This window comes from Giraffa tippelskirchi, chromosome 7, assembly GCF_054371585.1.
Source record: "Giraffa tippelskirchi isolate mGirTip1 chromosome 7, T2T-mGirTip1v1.2.pri, whole genome shotgun sequence".
Taxonomy (NCBI): Eukaryota; Metazoa; Chordata; class Mammalia; order Artiodactyla; family Giraffidae; genus Giraffa; species Giraffa tippelskirchi.
This window is the reverse complement of record NC_137281.1, coordinates 36,577,940-36,593,009: the sequence shown is the minus strand read 5'-3', so window position 1 is coordinate 36,593,009 and position 15,070 is coordinate 36,577,940. Positions and strand designations below refer to the sequence as shown.

The window sequence follows — 15,070 nt, the reverse complement described above, 5'->3', positions numbered from 1 at the left end:
TTGGGAAGGGACAATTAGCATTTTCCCTGCACTACAGATTGGAAAGCAGAGGTTCTGCCCTAAGGGAAATGTGTTTCCTAGGTGCCTCTCCCCCTTCCCTCTGTTCGCCCCTTGGTCCTCTAATCTGAGACTCCTCTGTATCCTCATCCATTGCTTTGCCATGAAGAGCGCAGAAGTACAGAGACATCCTTCCTTCTTTCAGGTTCCATACCATGTGTCCCAACCCTGTGCCATTTGGGCAAATGGTTTGCAAACTTGGGAGCTCTTCCTTTTTAAAAAAATTTTAATTGGAGGATAATTGCTAATTGCTTTACAACATTGTGTTGATTTCTGCCATAAAACAATGTGAATCAGACATAAATAAATATATGTCCCTTCCCTCTTGAACCTCCCTTCCATCCCCCACCTTATCCTACCACCTCTAGGTTGTCACAGAGCACTGAGTTGGGGAGCTGTTTCTAAAGAGGCAACACAGTGCAAGCAGAAGAAGCACTCATCCAGGAGTTGGGAAATCAAGACTCAAATCCTGACTTCGCCTGAAACTTCTCAGCCTTTACCAGCGACAATTTATCTAAATCCCCCGAGCTTTAGTTTCCTCATCTGTAAAATCTGTAATCCTGCCCTGCCATTCTCACCAAGTTCTGACACAGAGCAAATGAACTAATTGATTGGGAAGCCTGTGCAGGGCCATCTGGATGAGAGAACTTGGTCCTCATCTGTCCCTGAAAGTGAAAGTTGCTCAGTCGTGTCCGACTCTTTGAGACCCCAGGGACTATACGGTCCATGGAATTCTCCAGGTCAGAATACTGGAGTGAGTAGCCTTTCCTTCTCCAGGGGATCTTCCCAACCCAGAGATTGAACACAAGTCTTCCGCATTGCAGGCGGATTTTTTACCAGCTGAGCCACCCGGGAAGCCCAAGAATACTGGAGTGAGTAAGTAGCCAATCCCTTCTCCAGCAGATCTTTCTGACCCAGGAATTGAACCAGGGTCTCCTGCATTACAGGCAGATTCTTTACCAACTGAGCTATTAGGAAAGCCCTCATCTGTCCTGAGACCCCCTTTGTGAAGTTTCAGTAGGTATGAGGTCATGGTGATGAGGTGTTGAGAGCTTAGTCTAAAGATTGGCATTTTTGCAGGCACTCAGCTGCCTGAGTAATGAAGGGTTTGTAAAGAACTCCCTCTCAGCTGAGGTTCAAGTTCATCTCTAGATGGGGGGCTGGTGAGGCATGGCAGTCAGTCAATATCCCTGGGAAACTGACCTGAGCCTCTTGCCACTCAATCGCATCACTTACTATGAATCTGCAAGTGGCCAGGCCTCACCTATAGATGCAGAATCTAGAAACTCAAGAGGTGTGAGTTGAGAACTATGGTTTTTCCAGTAGTCATGTATGGATGTAAGAGCTGGACCATAAAGAAGACTGAACGCTGAAGAATTGGTACTTTCAAATTGTGGTGCTGAACAAGACTCTTGAGAGTCTCTTGGACTGCAAGGAGTTCAAACCAGTCAATCCTAAAGGAAATCAACGCTGACTATTCATTGGAAGGACTGTTGCTGAAGCTGAAGATCCAATACTTTGACCACCTGATGTGATGAGCTGACTTACTGGAAAAGATCCTGATGCTGGGAAAGATTGAAGGCAAAAGGAAAAGAGGGCAGCAGAGGATGAGATGCTAAGACAGCATCACTGACTCAGTGGACATGAATTTGAGCAAACTCAGTGAGATAGTGGAGAACAGTAGAGCCTGTCTTGCTGCAGTCCATGGGGTTGCAAAGAGTCAGACATGATTTAGTGACTGAATAACAACAACAAAGAGTCCTTCTGCTTATGTTTATCTCTCTGTCTTATCTGAATTCTATCATCAAATTTGCCGCTATCCTAAAGAACTTTCTGCGATGATAGAAATGTTCTCCAATTGAGCTGTCCAATACAATAACCACTAGCTGCATGTAGCTATCAAATACTTGAAATGTGGCTAGCATGACTGAAGAACTGAATTTTTAATTTGATTTAATTTTAATTAATTTAAATAGCCACACGTGGATATGCAGATTAAAGTGTTTCTCCTTTTCATTAGGGCACCGTGTTCAGAAGACCCCTGTTAAATTGCTTATGTATTATTATTATTATTATTATTATTAAGTGAGGCCATATGGCCAAAGATGAGGTTCTGGCATGTGTGTGGGGACAGAGGAAGGGAGCAGAGAGGAAACTTGCCAGGAAGGCCAGCTTGCTGGGCTCCCAAGAGACCTCCAGGGGAACATCTGGCTCTCAATCTTTCAGGCTTAGAAACTAGGTTTTTCATGGCACAGAGAGTCAAATTGATCTTCAGAGGTGTGAGCCTTTAATCAATCTTCCAAAACTGATGTAATCGATCAGAAAATGAGACGTGGAAGCGCAAGGAAACCAGTGATCACCCATCCCTGGGTGCATGAAGAGGACTAGTAATTTTCTACATGGTAGCAAGAGTCTGATGAGGAGATGGTTTGATGAGCACGGGCCCAGAGTAAGAAGCGTAAAATGATTCAAACGGTTAATGGGCTATAGTCTTATGGCATGGCAGATCTTATCTGTCCTGGGAATGGTCCAGCTGTATTTCTGACTATAGTTCTTCCTCAATGCTGCTTGGTGGTTATCAGCAGTTTTTGCTCTGACTCTTATTTTCTTTCTGTTCTTTTTTTTTTTTATTTTATTCATCTATTTTTGGCTGCACTGGGTCTTCATTGCTTTTGCATGGCTTTCTCCAGTTGTGGTGGTCTGGGGCTACTCTTTGCGGCAGTGCATAGGATTCTCACTGCAGTGGCTTCTCTTGTTGCAGAGCACAGGCTCTAGGCGCACTGGCTTTAGTAGTTGTTGCATGCAGGCTCAGTAGTTGTGGTTTGTGGGCTCTAGAGTGTGGGCTTGTTAGTTGTGGTGTGCAGGTTTAGTTGTTCTCAGCACGTGGAATCTTCCTGGACCAGAGATCGATCTTGTGACCCCCGCATTGGCAGGTGAATTCTTATCCACTGTGCCACTAGGGAAGTCCCTGACTCTAATTTCTAAGGTTTTATGATTGGCCAGCCCCAGACCTATTGACACCTTCTTTTCTCAGTTATGTCACACATACAGTCAGGTTCCTGTTCTGTATGGCACACCTAAGGGGCATTTATCTCAGACAATTTAGCCTAACTCTGCCCTACACAAATGTGGGCTGACTTCACAGTTTAACTTTCTGAGGACAGTCTTGTTTCCCAAGTCTCAACTGGCTGAATGTGTTTCCTGAGAGGTGCAGCCTATTGATTAGTTATTGATATCCATGTGTGTTCCTTTTGAAAAATAGCTTGTGGTCAGGGGCCGATAATAGAAGTTGCTTATTGGGGCCAAACAGAAACTGAGTGAAGCAGCCTGGTGGGCATGTTGGTTAGGATGTCCTAGAAGCAGAGTACTGTAGCTTAGTTCAGGCTTTATAGCCAGGCTAGAACATGGGCCCAGAATTCCTGCGTCTTCTGATGTTTAAAGAGAAGTTGAATATCTAGATATTAATGTGAAATCTCCTGATTCTTCACAGTTGGAAACTAACTCAGTTAAAAATCAGTACTGGTTATAAGCCTAACAAAATGTATAACCAAGTTGGATTTCACTCATGATCACCATCTTGGAGTTTCTGGGTGTTGTGGAAGGACCCGGCCTAGGAGTCCACCAGGTTGGGTTCTAGTCCAAATCTGCCTCTAAGTGACTGTGCAGTTTTAGGGAAAGCACATCTCCTCTTGCTGCTCAGACTCCTCCCTGTGATGGAAGAGTGTCAGGAAGGATGGTATCTAATATTCCCTCTTGCCCTGTCTTAGTTGGCTAGAGCTGCCATAACAAAATACCACAGGCTAGGTGGCTCAAAGAACAGAAATTTATTTTCTTGCAGTTCTGGAGGCTAGATGTCCAAGATCAAGGTGTTGGCAGGTTGATTTCTCCTGAGGCCTTTTTTTTTGGCTTGCAGACAAGAAGACATCATGTTCTGTTCTCACATGGCCTTTCCTCTGTGTTCATCACTGGTGTCTCTTTTTCTTATGCGGTCACCAGTTCTACTGGATTAGGCCCCACCGTTATGACCTCATTTAGCCCTAATTACCTCTCTACAGGCCTTATTTCCAAGTACAGTCACTTTGAGGGTTAAGGTTTCAACATGTGAATTTAGGGGTTGTTGTTGCTCTGTCACTAAGTCGTGTCCAACTCCTTGCAACCCCATGGACTAAAGCTGGGGAGGCACAATTCAGTCCATAACCTACTCTGAGAGTCTGTACTTTGTTGACAAGGTCCCTGAGTCTGGGCCATGACTCTGACCCCCCTGTCTTTCTTTGGCCCCTCCAGACCCACCCTCCAGCCCTGTACCTGGGGAGGCTGACCTCTATGGATGACATCAGTGGGCTTCCTTGCTCTCTGACTATAGTTAGTCTCAACCAATGGTGAAGTGAAGATGTAGATAAGAGGGAGAAAGAAGAATCAAGTTGGTGTATTTTCCTCCTAGCAGCCCTGCACCGAGTTGCCATGTCCCTTAGCTGAACGTCACTGCTCTTCTCAGACAGTTGCTCTGTCTTCAAGTTCTCCATTCCTTCCCTGGCCTTCAGACCTGGGGGTGTAATAGCCCTACTGCTACACACACCCCAGGACATAGCACCACCCCTGTGGATTTCCTACACCTTACTATACTCTTGGAAGAGTCCTTTTATCACATTTTTCTTAAATCACCCAATTTGTGGGTGCTAGGACTCTGATACCACCAGAGTATGAAAGAAACTCATCAATGGGTCAGCTGTCCACCCCCTCCTTTGCATCCTTACTCACCTTGCTCCGGTTTCTGGACAGCTCAGCCTCAGCCAGAGGCTTGGCTGGCTTCCCAGGCCACACATTCATTCTCTGAGGTGAACCGCATGATGACTCTGGCTCTCTGAGTGGGTTTGCTGTTGTCCCATCACAGTCCCTTTGGACAAGGAAAGACAGAAAGGGTGGAAAATGCCACCCCCTGCAGCCAGCCCCCCTGACCGAAGGGATATTAGCTCCTTGACCTCTTGCCCCAAGCAGGTAGGCATTTCTTCAAGCAGAATGTATTTTGAATGAAATTTACCCTGTTTCCTCTCATGATCACAGACCTCTGGGAATAGATTAGGTTCCCTCTCTCATCTAAAATACCCACATATTTTAGTGGCTATTTCAAAGTTCTTTCCACTAAAGTTTTAGGCATTGTGCTGGTTATTGATATCAATAAATAGAGCCAAGTTGGTAATACATTCACTATCCAGAGTGAAGGAAAGGAAGAAAAACACACAGATGATAATTATAATACAAGATAGGTGTGGAGTAAAGTAAACACTATAGAAATTAAGCAAGTACTAGAGGTTGAGTGTAGCAGGACAGGAGAGTGATTTAAAGCTGAGGGGTGCAGACTCAGGCTACCTGGGTTCAAAGCCTGCTCACTACTCAGGAGTTCTAACACACTGGGCAAGAAGTCCAACTTCTTAAACCTTCCTAATATGCAAAACATGGACTATAATAGGTTAATTTTTCTGGAAATAATGACGTATAATGCCTATAATGCACTTAGCCTAGTGCCTGGCATGTCCTAAGTGCTTACTAAATGTTAGCTTTTACTGTTACTTAGCAAAGATTATACAAAGGAATGGGGTTTGTGGTGACTTTGAAGAATGGAAGAATTTTTTTTAAGTTTTTATTTTATACTTGATTGTAGTCAATTAAGAATGTTGTGATAGTTTCAGGTGCACAGCAAAGCAACTCAGCCATACATATACCTGTGTCCAGAAAAATGGAAAAATTTTATAAGAAAGAGCAATTCATTCCAGAAAGACAAGAAACATGAATAAAGTTACAAGGATACCCTTGTTTAGGAATTATTAATGAATCCAGATGGCATATGGCAGGGGTAATTACTAGAAAAAAATAGCAAGAAAAGCTGGCTGAAACCATATCAAGAAGAATACCAGGGTGAGGATTTTGTATGTAATTTTGTAGCCAGTGAAGAGCCATTAAAAACAAGGATTTGGAGACTTCCTGGTGGTCCAGTGGTTAAGAATCTGCCTTCCAATGCAGAGGATGCCAATATGATCCCTGGTCAGGGAACCAACATCCCACATGCCTCGGGGCAACGAAAAGCCTGCATGAGCAACTAAAACCTACCACAGTCTAAATAAGTAAATTAAAATAAAATTTTAAAATAAATAAAAACAAGAATTTTAAGCAGGGCTATATATGCTTAGGTAAACTTTAAGAAAATTAATCTGGCAGCTTTGTATAATCTGGGTTGAAAGTGAAGAAAAAAAGGTAGAAAAGCATGAGACTATTGCTATTGTCTAGGGAAATAGTAATAATACATGTCTTAGGGAAAGTTAATAAGTGATGATCAAACTCCTAACAACTAACAGAACTATTTTGTCAGGAGACAGACTGGCTGGAATCTGAAGTGCCTAGAGACAGTTGCAGTCAGGGGACCACTGGAAATTGAAAGGAGGCACTGAACAATCTTAATACGCATCAGTGACAAAGTGACACTCACTTTTTGAAATTCTAATTTTAAAACATATTTTTTTCTGGAGCAAAACTACAGAACTCACCTGTATTGCCAACAAGTAGTGCTGGCACCAAAGAGTCAAGAGCTCTCTCTTGGAGATAGGGTGGGGGGTGGGGGGTACATGCACTTCCTCCTGGGTGGGCAGCCACGTGGAGCAGTGCGCGGCAGGAGGCCAAGCAGCTGACAGCTGTCAGCAAAGAGCACATCCACATGTTTGTTCAGTACCCCCTCACAGCTCCTGCCCTGTTCTCACGAAGAAGCCTGCTAACATTTAGTCAGCGTTTTATTTAGAAAGATAGTGCCTTGGCTGGTATTTTCACTTGTAGGAGCTGGCTGTCCTAAATGTAGTAGGAAATTGCCCTTGAAACCCACACACCAGACCAAGGAAGGTATAGGGTAGGGCCAGATTATTCTCCCTGAGAAATGGATGATTAGCCAAGAAACAGTCTTTAGGGTGGAGTCAGAACAAAGAGTCCCAAGCTCCCCTGGACTTGCCTGGAGGGAAAAAGGATCTATGAAGAATAATCAGCTGGGGACTTCACCATGGGACACTGAAAAGAAACCCAAGTCTCTAATCCAGCAAAACCTCTGAACAACTTAGATCCCTTTGATGAGCCTCCCATCTGGTGGGGTGCACATAGAGATAAAGAAGAGGATGAATTCCTCATCACAGAAAGCCAGAGGTTGTCTAAGTGGTCAAGGTCCTTTTAAGAACCATAGAATCTTGCTCCATTAGAGCAGGACCTCCTGGTAAGGCAGCTGTCAGCTCATCTAGGAAGGCCTCCAAAATGGCAGACCACGAGGAGCTGTCCAAGTTGCTATAGTTTCCCTTGCTAGAGCCCATTGGATAGTTTCTGTTAGCAGCTATGTAAAAGGTGTTGTTTGTATAGTCAACACCTGAAGGTCCATATAGTCAAAGCTGTGGTTTTTCCAGTAGTCATGTATGGATGTGAGAGTTGGACTATAAAGAAGACTGAATGCTGAAGAAATGATGCTTTTGAACTGTGGTGTTGGAGAAGACTCTTGAAAGTCCCTTGAATTGCAAGGAAATCAAACCAGTCAATCCTAAAGAAAATCAGTCCTGAATATTCATGCTGAAGCTCCAATACTTTGGCCACTTGATGTGAAGAACTGACTCATTAGAAAAGACCCTGATGCTTGGAAAGATTGAAGGCAGGAGGAGAAGGGGACGACAGAGGATGAGATGGTTGGATGGCATCACTGACTTGATGGACATGAGTTTGAACAAGCTCCAGGAGTTGGTGATGGACAGGGAAGCCTGGCATACTGCAGTCTGTGGGGTCACAAAGAGTCGGCCATGACTGAGTGACTGAACTGAACTGAACAGGTGTTGCGCCAGGTACTTGACAAACACTGTGTCCTTTAATCCTCCTGACAACTCTGCAAGGTTGGAATCAGCAGCTTTTTCTGCAGACCTGGAAACTAGCTCTGAGCTTCACTTTCTGCCTTGTCCAATTTGAATGGCCTGAATAACCATATCAGACACCAGATTTGAGGACATACAGCCTAATAAAGAGAGCATATCATGTCTGTGGTCTGTGTGAAGGAATAGTGTTCCTTTCAGAGATGGTGGTGGAGGAACTCTACAACAAAGGCAACAGAGTTTATGTCACAGGGGAGTCTTTAATGAGAATCATAACCTGATGTGTGGCAGAGACCACTACAACACTGTAAAACAGTTATCCTCCAACAGAAAAAAAGAGTCATAACCATATTTTAGACTTTTGACTAGAAAAGAGTACAGGAACTTGAAACATGTTTGTCAAAAGAGAGGGAAAATTAACCCCTACTAATTAGAGGAAACCAAAATATGGGTTTTCTGAAGGTTAACAAGTCATTTTTATTCTTCAGTAGTTTTCTCTTTTCTTGGCTACAAGGTGAAAAAAATAGTTTTCCAGACAGACAAGTTAGAAGGAAAATAAAGGCACAACATTTATTATTGAAAGAAATCTTTGTTAGAGCAATTGAAACCATAATAAGGAAAATACACATGACCTTTTGATGCTAAGCATCTCTGAATCTCAGAGCTGAAACAATATTTGGGTGAGAGAAGGGGTTTTGCTCTGACTCATAGTGCTATTAAAAACTCAAGGAGAGAGAAGCACAGTATTTAAGCTCGGTCTAGGACTGAGAACCAAGTCAGGGGTTCTTGACCTGGTCCATAGACCCTGGGAGTGGAGGGAAAGAGGAAGATTTGTAAATGGGCTCCAGGGAATCTGTATTCAACATGTAACAAAATGTTGTCTGTGGATGCATTTTACAGGGAGGTGTTGATAACTTCCAAGAGATTCTCAAAATGTCCAGGAATATCCATAAGGTAAAGAACCACTAGTTTAAATAGTCACTCCAGAAAGTTCAGCCTCAGTGAGCAAAGCATCTAATTATACACACATATGTATGTGTCTGGGTTTGAAATAAGCAGCACATTTAAGTATGGCATTTATGGTAATTCAAATTAATGTCTATATTTTTATATCTTAATAAATATTTTTAGTTTTATAGAAAACATGTCTAATTAAGTAGAAATGGTGCATTGTTCTTTTCAACTGAATTCATTCCTTAAGGGAGCCCATAAAGTGAGAGAAAATACCAATCAGTCAGGATACATTTGACAAGAGCTTATGATGTGGGAAGGCTATCACTCACCTGCCTAAAATTCAATAAAGCTCCTCACACAAGTCATTCACATTCTAGTACAAATGCTGGAAGTCACTCTGTGTCTTCATTTGTCACCAAGTGGCCCATTAACTGCCAAGACAGGAGAGCAGGGGAAGCACCAAGTATGGCTCACTCTCCTTTTTGCTGACTCAGCAAAGTTGCTCACTAACCTCTGATTGCCAACTATTTTACCTAGCTTAATTCAGGTAAGAATCAAGATTCTATTGGATGTTTATTTACTTATTTGGCTGCATTGCATCTTAGTTGTGGCCCTCAGGATCTTCCTTGTATCACAAGAGATCTTTCCTTGTGGCACACAGTCTCTCTAGTTGTGGTGAGCAGGCATCACTCCTCGGCATATGGGATCTTAGTTCCCTGACAAGGGATCAAACTCATGTCTCCTGCATTTCAAGGCAGACTCCTAATCACTGGACCACCAGAGAAGTCCCTCAGATGTATTTTTAAAGCCCACAGATTCAAGCGGGAGGAATAATGCTTGAGTGCATATAAAATGGCACAGCATATATGTTATGTGTGAGGTGTGTGGCAACACTATTCATGAAGAACATTTGATTTCTCTCAAGTGTCTTTGACAGCTCAGTGAGCTGACATAACCCAGAAAACATATGCTGTTATTTTGGGCAGGGCTGAAAAACAAGTCTAATTTAGTTATCTCAGAGTTTCCCCTGAAAAGAGCTAACCTTCATGAAGGCAAAAAGGATGTGGTTAATGGTCTGTGGTTCACAGGGTCCCAGAATATTTGGGTACCTAGAAATGTGGCAGGTGTAAAGGACATAAACTCTCCAGTGACATCATCTCATCTTAGGACAGAGAGAGGTATGAACTGAAGGCAGCTGGGACCTGAAATGAGCCTAATCCTACGGACTGAAGCAGGCATGAAAGCTGCAGATCAGAATTTTCAAAAGATATAGGAGCCATGGCAGCCAGCATCTCACTGGGCCCCAAGGGGTCAGAATCAGAATTGGAAAGGACCATGGAAGTCATCCAGGACAACCACCATAGGGATCACTTGTATAGTCCAAGCCAGAGCTGGCATTGGAATCAAACAAGCCTTGATTTTTCTAGTCATAGCTTTTGTCAGTGCCCTGCATGTGTCAGGTCCTACTCTCAACTCTCCCGCTTTTTACTCCCCTTCCTCAACCCAGGGGTTGAAGCCAGGAGTTGGCCATGACTTATGTAGTTCCGTGGTGGGAAGGACCTGGAAAGGTTATTCTTTGGGGGTGGTCACAGTCTTCTAGGAGGCCAGCTGGTGTTGAACCAGCTCAATTTTATGGTTATCTGGTGGGGTTTTTTTTTTTTTTTTTTGATGTGGATCATGTTGAAAGCCTTTATTGAATGTATTGCAATATTATTTCTGTTTTATATTGGTTTTTTTGGCCACGAGATATGTGGGATCTTAGCTTCCTGATCAGGGATTGAAAACCTGCTCCCCTTTCACTGGAAGGTAAAGTCTTAACCACTGGACCTCCAGGAAAGTCCTGTTATCTTTCTTTAAAAAGAATATTTTTATATTTTATGAACACTTTTCCTAAGGCTGTGCCATGCTGCTTGTAGAATGTTAGTTCCCCAGCCAGAGATTGAACCTGTGCCCCTTGTATTGGGGGTGTGGACTCTTAACCACTGGACCCAGTGGTTCTCTTGGCTACAGAACCCTTCACAGGAATAAAATAGCAAACTTGGAGCTGCTCTACTGCTTCCTATGTGTCATTTACCCATCCCTACGTCCTCATGCAGTAAGCATTGTTACTCTCACTGTTTTATAGATGAGGAAACTGTTTTATAAATCTAAACAGAAAGATTAAGTAATGTGCCTAACATCACACTTATGCTGAGAGGCAGAGGTGGGATTTGAACTCAGACAGTGAGACTTCAGTGTCTTAGCCATTATTTCTTGGCTTTTAGTCACTATTTATTGACTCTTGAAACTGTTGATTTTTGTTTTTGTTTTTTTTTAATATTTATTAATTTTTCTTTGGCTGTGCTGGGTCTTAGTTGCAGCACACGGAAGTGTCAATCTTTGCTGTGGCATTTGAGATCTAATTCCCCAATCATGGATCGAACCCAGGTCCCCTGCATTGGGAGTGTGGAGTTTTAGCTACTGGACCACAAAGGAAGTCCCTTGTTTCTTGATTTTTGGAATAAGGCATCAGGCTGTCCTTCTACATGGTTGTCTTTCCTCCAAACAAAGCCCTACCCCTGCTTACTTAAACTCTCACCTGCTCAAAGGAAGAAGGAGGAGACAGTTTGCGGGCAAACATCAAGGAGTACATCAAAGTGAAGAGTCCAAAGTAAACAACTTTGCTTGGATGACCCGTTTCACCACTACTTTCCACAAGTCAGAACTGATGAGGAGTGGGGGGTCCTAGTGACACCCTTCATTTTTCCCTCTGAATCCTACCTGGTTACCTGGAAAGAGAAAAAAGGTGGCACGTGGTGCTAAATTGACTGACAGGGTGGCAACCCACAGAGACGGTGAAGGGAACATCACTTCTGAAGCAGCACAGGGAGACCGCATCCTACTGCAAATGCTGTGTCTCTGTCTGCACCTCAGTCCGAGGAGCCCTTTTTGGTATGTAAGCAAGCGCATCTCAGTATTCAAACTTAGGGATATTGAGACCTGTGTTGTTGTGAAGTTTCATGTAATCTTAAATAAAACTGCTACTCTCTCCTCAAGTTAAAGAACTGAGGGCACTCATCTTGTAAATCAGTGAGCTGGTAATTCATTTTATCCTGAACTTCCTGACTTCTTATTTATACAGATCTTACTGGATTTGATAAGGGTTACATCCTGATAAATCCATTGTAAGTTGAAGATGTCTTAAGTCAAAAGTGCATTTAATAACCTCAGCTACCTTCAATATGCTCAGAACACACTAGCCTACAGTTGGGCAAAATCATGTAGCACAAATCTATTTAAAAATAAGGTGTTGATTGTCTCATGTAATTTATTGAAAAATGTTCTGACAGTAGAAAACAGAATGGTTGTCTGGGTACATGATGGTTGTGTTATTGGTTGTTTATCCCAGTGATGGTGTGCCTGACTGGGAGCTGTGGCTCGCTGCCTCTGTCCAGCATCACGAGAGAGCCTCCTACAGCATATCGCTAGCCTGGGAAAAGATCAAAATTCAAAATTTAATGTATGGTTTCTACTGAACGTGTCTTGCTTTTTAAAAACATATTTACCAATCCCATTTGATTTTTAATTTATTTTTTTAGAATTTTGAAAAATATATTTTTGTTTTTACTGTGCTGGGTTTTCATTGCTGTGCATGGGCTTTCTCTGGTTGCAGCGAGCAGGGGTTACTCTCTAGCTGAGATGTGTGGGCTTCCCTTTGCAGTGGCTCCTCTTGTTGCAGAGCAGAGGCCCTAGACCACGAGGGCTTCAGAAGTTGCAGCACACGGGCTCAGTTTCCCCACAGCTTGTGGAATCGTCCTGGGCCAGCGTTCAAACTCATGTCCCTTGCATTGGCAGGTGGATTCTTAACCAATGAACCACCAGGGAAGTCCACTTGTATCATTTTTGCAACCATTGTAAAGTCAAAAAAATCACAAGTCAGACCATCGTAAGTTGGGAGATTGTAGTAAAATACAGGCTGTTAGTGACCCGTTTAAATATTGACGAGAAGCTGCTTTTTTGACTCATTGAAGTAAATTTATGGTGTGGTGAAAAGAAGTTATGTTACATTCCTGATGAGGCAGAGAAGAAAATCTGACAAGAATGTCCCCTCTCCTAGTGAATTATGACAGTGTTTTATGCATGAGGCTAAATCTAAACTCATCACATTGAAGCACGTAGTAATGGAGCTTGACCTCCGGAATGAGATGTACAGGAAGAAACATGAGCTCGTGGTCTCCAGATGTTCTGGGGAAAAGTCACCTCTGTGGGAATCTGAGGTTTAGTCTTACTCTCAGCCAAGCGCTAAATCATGCACTGCACCCCCAAACACTGACGCCATTAGGACTTGGTCAGAATTCCATGGATGTATTTAGATTTGATAGCATATGTGTGAGTCAGGTCCTACATCACCCCTTTTCTCCTGTTCATGTAACACGTCACTCTCCCTTAGAATCATGAAATATCAGAGCTTAAAGCAACCTCAGAGATACTCTTCCTTGTGCAAGTGGAGAAACTGAGTCTCAGTGAAGGAGAGTGACTTTTGCAAGTTCACACTGTATTTACCAGCAGTGTTAGGATCTAGGTCAGCTTATATTTTGGAAGCCATGCCTATAGCCCTTGTCCAGCTCCAACTTCAGCCCTTTCCAAGAAGTTTAGTGGGATTGATTCTTTCACCCATTAGCTCTGAGCTATAACCATGTTTTCCCACCTAATAGCATCTTCATGGGCCCATCATCAATATTAATGGGTGGTAGATTTTGCCACAGCTCATAAATGCATTGAGGGCCATAATTTATACACAGAAAGATGGGCAGTTTGAATTCCTTGGGGATTTATTTAGACTTGATTCTTGCATTCTTTAGTCTCTAGTCTCTCAGCAAAGCAACCAGTGACTGGTCTGTGGCAGAGAACATAGATCATACTGAACTTAGCCTTCAGGGACATATTGATCATGTGGTTCAGAGGGCAACCATCCTGGGAGACCTGATCGAGGGCCAGTTTCCCACTTTCCCAGTCAGCCCTATTGACCACCATCCTCCTTAGGGCTCCTTACCTTCTAATCAAACTGGAGGGTTTTCTCTTGCTTCCCTTGCTTACTCCCTGCTGTCTTGATTCAGAAGCTTTGCCTTCATCATATTATTCTCATTTTCTTCAATACCTTTGCACCCAAACATGCATATATATTCAGATCTTATCCACCTGGCCCATCCAAATTCAAGTAACTGTAACACTTTTACATAACATGTCAATATGTTTGGTGAAATACAGTTTTTGCATGGGCTATTTCTGATCCCTTTGCTGTACTCCCTGGCATCTGGCAGAGTGCCTTATATGATGTATTCTTCATGAGGTGTACGTTAGGTGAATGAATAAATGATTTAAAAAATGATTGAGCAGAAAAGCAGTCCTTCTCAGAATCTTTCACCAAATCAAGGACCATAGAAACTGAAGTTTTGTCATCCCACCTGAAAAAGTATTTAAAATTGTTCTCCTTGTCTACTGATACATGAAAAAAAAACACCCTCATACTTGGTGTCTTAAAATATCAAGCTGTTATTTTTGTTGGTTATGTGGACTGAATGAGCTAGCTAGATGCCTTTCACTTGAGGTCTCATACAGTTTTAGTCCTATGCAGGCCGAAGCTGCAGTCATCTGAAGGCTTGACTGGGTTGGATGTCCAAAATGTTGCATTCATGTCTGATAGTTGATGTCAGCTGTTGGACTATCTATACTTGTTGACTAGACTGGACCATCTACACTTAGTCTTTTCCTGTGGCTTGGACTTCTCATCACATAGCAGCTGACTGCCGGAAGAGAGTATCCTAAGAGTGAGTGTTTCAAGAGAGCCCCCCGGAGGAAGCTGCAAGATTTCTTATGACCTGATCTCAGAAACCCAGAATGTTACTTCCACTTCATTTTATCGATCAAGCAGTTCACCAAGGCCAGCACAGTTCTAAGGAGAGGGAGTAGCATATGTGTGCAAAGACAGAAGGAACTGACAGCGTCTGTTTTTGGATATTATCCAGCTATTAAGCAAACATATTAATATTATCCTGGAGAGCAACCTACCTCTATGAACACCTTCCCTTCACCAGGTTAACTGCTGCACTGCTGAACACTGGGGACAGCTTCAATACTAGGGAATATTTTGGTAAGGTAGGGGGCAGGAAGAAGGAGAGGGAGAAGTCAGGAATCTGTGA

At 42.9% G+C, this 15,070-nt stretch overlaps 1 protein-coding gene across 1 annotated transcript in view; it reads left to right on the top strand.

The window, feature by feature from the left end:
• CES5A (carboxylesterase 5A) overlaps positions 1 to 15,070 on the top strand; it is a 264,129-nt gene that overhangs the window by 135,562 nt on the left and 113,497 nt on the right. The gene's annotated exons all lie outside the window — the stretch shown is intronic.